The 6,000-nt window shown below is 42.0% G+C and overlaps 1 protein-coding gene across 1 annotated transcript in view; it reads right to left on the bottom strand.

The window, feature by feature from the left end:
• Positions 1 to 6,000, bottom strand: part of CLSTN2 (calsyntenin 2) — a 725,439-nt gene that overhangs the window by 488,030 nt on the left and 231,409 nt on the right. The window lies entirely within an intron of this gene.

The raw sequence follows: 6,000 nt of genomic DNA, 5'->3' as shown, positions 1-6,000 counted from the left end.
ACAGGGTTGTGAGCCCAGGCCGTCTTTACTCCCTACTTGTAAGGTGGTTTTTGATGCCCCATGTTATGTTCTGTTATGTGATACCATGTTTTATGCTGTTTCTGGGTCTCTACGTGTTACCTCAGAGGTTTGTACCCCCGGTGGGGAGGGCGTCTGGCGAGGGCTGATTTCAGATCCCTCCCACCAAGGCTCGGGGCTCCGACCAACCCTAACTCGCCTGAATCCATCCCCATGCGATGTGCCCACACGAGCCTTCTTTTACTGTGTCGCTAACTAACACCCATTTTTTTTTTCCTCCTCTAGGCACTGAGCAGATTGTTACATTTGGTTTTATCACGCTACCACTTCTGGATATATACGGGTGCCCCCCTCTTTTACCCCCGTCTTTCGGGGATGGGAGACAGGGAGAACCCGACAACGAGCCGGGGCCCTGGCTTCGATTTAAGGGTGTAACACAAGACACTGACTCATAGTTGGCCCTCTACAGGGTTGTGAGCCCAGGCAGTCTCTACTCCCTACTTGTAAGGTGGTTTTTGATGCCCCATGTTAGGTTGTGGAATACCTTGTTTTATGCTGTTTCTATGTTTATACGTGTTACCTCAAATGTTTGTACCCCCGGTGGGGAAGGCTCCGGTCATGTGTTCCGGAGACACTGTTCTCCCCCTTGAACGAGCTCCACCGAGGTGCGTCCCCCCCTCATCCCCCCTGTGTACTCCCATCCTTGGGGAGCCGTGGGAATTAGGGGAGGATCTCCCCCGCTGGACCTCCTTGGCCTTCCAAAGTGGGACCCGGGTGGGTCCATATAGATTCCCTCCAGGTTATGTATTTTTATACCCCTATTTTACTGCACTGCCGTTTACAGTTACTCTCTCAGGTTATAGGGATCAATGTTGTTGATTGAATTTACTCCACATGTGAGCCCTGGTTGGCACCTCCGTTCCTCCTTGCTCAGCCACCTCCCCCACATAGGTGACACATCTCCTATAGGAGATAGTGCGTACTAGCTTTGCTAGTCCTTTCTAAGTTACGTAGCGGATTTTATCCGCCCTTTTCAGGTTTTTTTGTCTCTGTTGTGTAACCTTCCCCCTGGCCCCCTCTCCCTGCAGTGAGCAAATGCAGCTGGTTGCCATTCTCATGGGTGCCATAGCCCGAGACACACATTGCATTTACCTGTGAGGTTCCCCCCCTGCCCTGTCCTCACGCCCCAAGATGGGTGCTGTTTGGAGAGGATGGTGCAGGCGGCCCAGAACCTATACCAACCTGTAAGATTTTTATGGAACATTGTGTCCTGTGCGCTATCAGTAATGTTGATACTTTGATACCACTTATACCCTGCTAAATGTCCTGTTGATGATATCCTTGGGCCTACTGACCTACAGGCTCTTACTTTTCCTTTATCGTCTGTATTATGTTTTATGGTTTGTTTGTTTTTTTTTTGTTTTTTTCCTGTTGTCAAGGTTAACTTGCGGGTTTACCTCCTTGTAATGTATTGGAAAAACTCAATAAACTCAGATTGAACTAAAACACTAACTAAACTACAAATCAAAAGTTTGCAGCATTTGTTTTAAGAACCTTTGTAGATAAGCCTGTCTAATTTTCTCTGTCCTGTAATCTAGCTTTGTCAGTTTGATGAGGTGTGCTGTAATTCACTTATAATGAAATTATTGTGCAGTTACTGGCATTTGATAATAAATTTCCCGAGACAAATGCTGCAGGGTGTATTGGTGCACCTCTGAAAATATTATAATCAAGTACTACACTTTAATGAAACATGTTATAGTACATAATGTGGAATAGGGGATTTATAACAATTTACAACTGAAATGGAAAACAAGTAAAAAAATAATTACCAGTACTAGGAAATCTTTAATAGCCATACATATACAGCATAATAATTAGTGAACTGCCTATCTATCATGTCCAAAGCAGCCTTCGTTTGCCAGTCTACCTCTATTCGATGTCGCCCTCTGCCAGTTGGCCATGCCTTTCCTCTTGGAACAAGTGTATGAAGAGGCATGTTCTCTACCTCCTCCTATCTGAACTGCATGCCAGCACAGTGCCCTGGTTTCCAAAAGTTCCCTTAAAGATTTCACAATGTAAAGTTGGCTTGTTCTTCGACAGCATATAGAGAACAATGAATACTTTACTTCATTCTTTGCCCTCATCCGCAGTCTATGTGGAGATGCTGTGTTATTCCCATTTTCAGTGGTCTCCATAAAAATGTTAATAATGGCTTGTGTCTTTGTACATTTTTGTCTAGTGGGCTGTGGTCAGGAGACTATAAGGGGTTTGTTTATTAAAGGCAAATAGGCTGTTCACTTTGAAAGGGCATTTGCCATTAGCTGTGTAAATGACTGATTTCCATCAACCAATCACAAACAAGCAGAAATACTATTTTTCTTTTTAGTTTTGCTTGCACGTGATTGGGTGTTAACTAAGCTGAGGGAAAATGTAATTGCAAAGTGAACAGCCTATTTGCCTTTACTAAATCTACCACTATGAATCAAGTTGTGAAAATTGGCAACATGGTTCACCTGTTTCACCACCAAAACATTATTTCCAGTTATGTATTGATGACAGGTGTTGTTAAATAAATGTTTTAAAAGCACTACAGTATATACATCTGTCTTAATATCAGCCACTTGTAAGAAGGAGGGTAGAACCCCAAGTAACTCTGGGCTCTGTTGCTTTGCACCACAATAATTTCAGCCAACAGTTTGAAGACCTTGTCAGGGTGCTTTTCCCCCTTCATTGTCTAATTACAATGGTGCAACTATTCAATGGAGCCCAGCATTTTGTCAGTGACTCACTAAATGCTAAAGTATGGATCAGGATGACAGCAACTGATGACCAGCCCTGGAAGATGGAAACATGTACTGAGATAATATGATTGCTTCCATTGCTGAGCATTCATTCTAAAATGCTCAAAGGCTTTTATTTAGCCCTTTCAGATAAGTTAGCAGTAGCAGTTTCCATATTTCTATACTCATAGGTTCCCTTTAAGCTTTCCAGAATGAGTGTTTTTCTTGGTGTCTCTGTAGGAGTATGGGCTTTATAAGATGCAGAATACTCACACAATCAATAGACCTATTTGCGTTCATTGGAAAATGTAACAATCTATACCATCCTAAATGGGATCCATGTAATCCATCCGTCTGGCATTAAGCGTCCTTCATAGGAGGTCTCTTGGTGCTGTTCACTGTTTTGTTTGATAAAAGGCAAGATCCCCTTCCTGATGAACAAGGTTTAACAAAAAGAAAACACTGCCCCAGTCGAGCATTAGCCGCATGCCTAATTTCTTTGCCATTATAGTCAATGTCATTTATGCTGTCAGGGAATATGTCAGCCACACAACAAATTCACTCTGGGTTTTTAGAATACATCCTGATTTCACAAGATATAAGATATAATAATACAAGTTGTTCTAGAAGTATTCTTCTTCATCTGCCTCCATAATCCCTGACACTTTGGCATGCTCTTTTTAAAACCCAATGTATAATTAAGATGTTTGCTGGATGTGATCTTGAAGTAAACAAATGCAAACAGCCCTGTGGTGTGCTCCTTGTGGAAAGCAGTGTTGGAGAAAATATGATTTTTTTTATCTGCTACCGAGAACAATACTTTAATTGACATCTAATCATCTGGGCTCTTTTCTGCCTACAGAATAAAAAGCAGCAGTGGTTTACAAGAAAATGTAATGCAATGGCTATGATTGGAAAGTGTGTTGCCACAGGAGGCTGTTGCCTCACCAAGAAGTAATAATAATTAATGCTGAAAGATGGATAACAGATACACTTAAAGTGACAGCTCCGTGTCAGAATAAAGAAAAAAAAAAGAAAGAGCAGTGTTTCTCTCCTTGGCAGGCCGGGAGCGGGAGACTCCCGGAGCACCCGGGAGAGTTTTATTTTTTTATTTTTTGTGATGGCAGCAGAACCGCCGGCCAATAGAAAACAGTTGGGCGGAGCTAGCTGTCATTGCTAGCTCCGCACAATCGTTTTCTATTTATTTTTTTCTACTTTTTAAACTATTTTTCTGTTCTGCTTGGTCCCACAGAGGGACATTCGGCTATTCAATCACTGCTGTTCGGCATCTATAAGAATAGACCGAACAGCAGCTAGTAGCCTGCCGGAGGTTCGGCTTAGCCGATCCAGAGTCGAACTCCTTCTGCACTTCTGCTCAGCATGTTCGGCCGACCCGAAGCCACCCAATGTATGGCTGATTTCAGCCAATACACTGCTAAAATCAGCCGTACCAGCCTGAAGTGAATAGCCGAACAGTGTTCGGCTCACTTTGCTTTAGGTCGGTCATTCACTCGGCTGCCTACGGCAGCTTAGTGAATAGACCCCTATGTGTATCACTGTCGCTGTAGATCCTCAAATCATCTCTGAAGGGTGGCTACTTTTGTTGCCCATGGTCCCTGAGTGTGTTGTAAAGTAGCCACCACTCTAAGCTCGCACCCGTGATAGACTTCAATCTTAATACAAATTACAAGTGAATATGAGATTGTAGTCCACCACAGGGGTTAACTTGGAGTGGTGGCTATTTACCACACACAGGGACTATGGGGAATAAAAGTGGCCACCCTTCAGAAGGAAGGACAGTGTCAGCACCAATTAAGATATGATTTGAGAATCTACAGCTGAGTGATATACAAATAAGATACATTTTTGTTAATAGTCAAGGTACTTGTATTTTTAAGATTTAATTAATTTAATGCCACTTTAAAGACACACTCAAAACTGAACATTAAGGGCTCAGTAGAATTTTGCACCTGATAAATGCACGTCACCACAAGAACACACACAATTTTTTTATATGTGCCCTGTTCACACTATAATGCTGTGTGGTGGTGGGCGGGGGTGCAGCATGAAAAAATGCAGATGTGCTGCATGTTTCTGCAGTGCACCCCACCAAATGTCACTTTGAGTTAAAAAGTTTAACTTTTAAAAAAACCACAAAGCACTTCCCCACCTTCCCCACCGCTACCACACAACAGGCACGCACCCTTAAATGGGCCACTGAAAAAGCCATAAGGCTAACTTCACAAATTTTTGTATGCTTGTATGTGCATTATCAACTATTATGCATTTTTGTGTGCTGACATTGTCATTACTAGGCTCAGTAGATTGTTAATGCATCAAAAAATGGACAACCCACATCAACACATTGCCCATATGTGAACTAGCACCATCTGAAACAATGGTTAACTATGCATATACACTGATGTGCATTGGAGTATGAATGGGTTCTACACTATTAGATCATACAAGGAATACAGCCAATTTGCTGATTAGTTCAGTTTAGCATCTATCTATTACTACACTGCACAAGTTCACACAGTTTTTCTTTGCATGTAGTCTGGTGATTCTGAAATTAATCTTCAGTATGCATTTTTGTGTAGAAAGCCTTGTGGACAAAAAATGCCAGACAACAATCAGATTCAAACCCACCTTGTAAGTTTAAATGTGACTGCTAATGAGGAAAACACAAAGAAAGGTTTAAAGGAATTCCTACTACCCTCCTACAGACCCCGTACAGTTTTGTGCTTATTCCGTAGAGCAGTGCAAACATCTCAGATCAAAGTAAATTGAGTCAACTTTTTTAACTTTAGCACATTAGCTGTGTTTATGAGATTGAATTAGTACTCAGTTGAATGCATTTACTCATTGTCTGGAATGCTTTTTAAATGCTCTGCTATGTTTTTCATTACGATATGTGAGCAGAGTACTGTCATGCATTACAAAGGGAATGTACTGTAGAGACAAAGCAATAATTTTGCCACTTTATAGATCACTGGTTCGACCTCATCTTGAGTCTACGGTCCAGTTTTGGTCACCAATTCACAGAAATGATGTCCTTGAGCTAGAGAGAGTCCAGAGAAGAGCAACTAAGCTAATTAGGGGGCTGGAGGATCAAAGCTATGAGACGAGGTTGCTACATTTAAATTTGTTCATGCTGGAAGTGAGAAGGTTAACATGGGACATTATTTTGCTCTACAAA

This window comes from Nanorana parkeri, unplaced genomic scaffold, assembly GCF_000935625.1.
Source record: "Nanorana parkeri isolate BGI_ZX_2015 unplaced genomic scaffold, ASM93562v1 scaffold733, whole genome shotgun sequence".
In the NCBI taxonomy this organism is placed as follows: domain Eukaryota; kingdom Metazoa; phylum Chordata; class Amphibia; order Anura; family Dicroglossidae; genus Nanorana; species Nanorana parkeri.
Note: the sequence above shows the minus strand (reverse complement) of the source record. Positions and strands in the feature narration are given on the sequence as shown.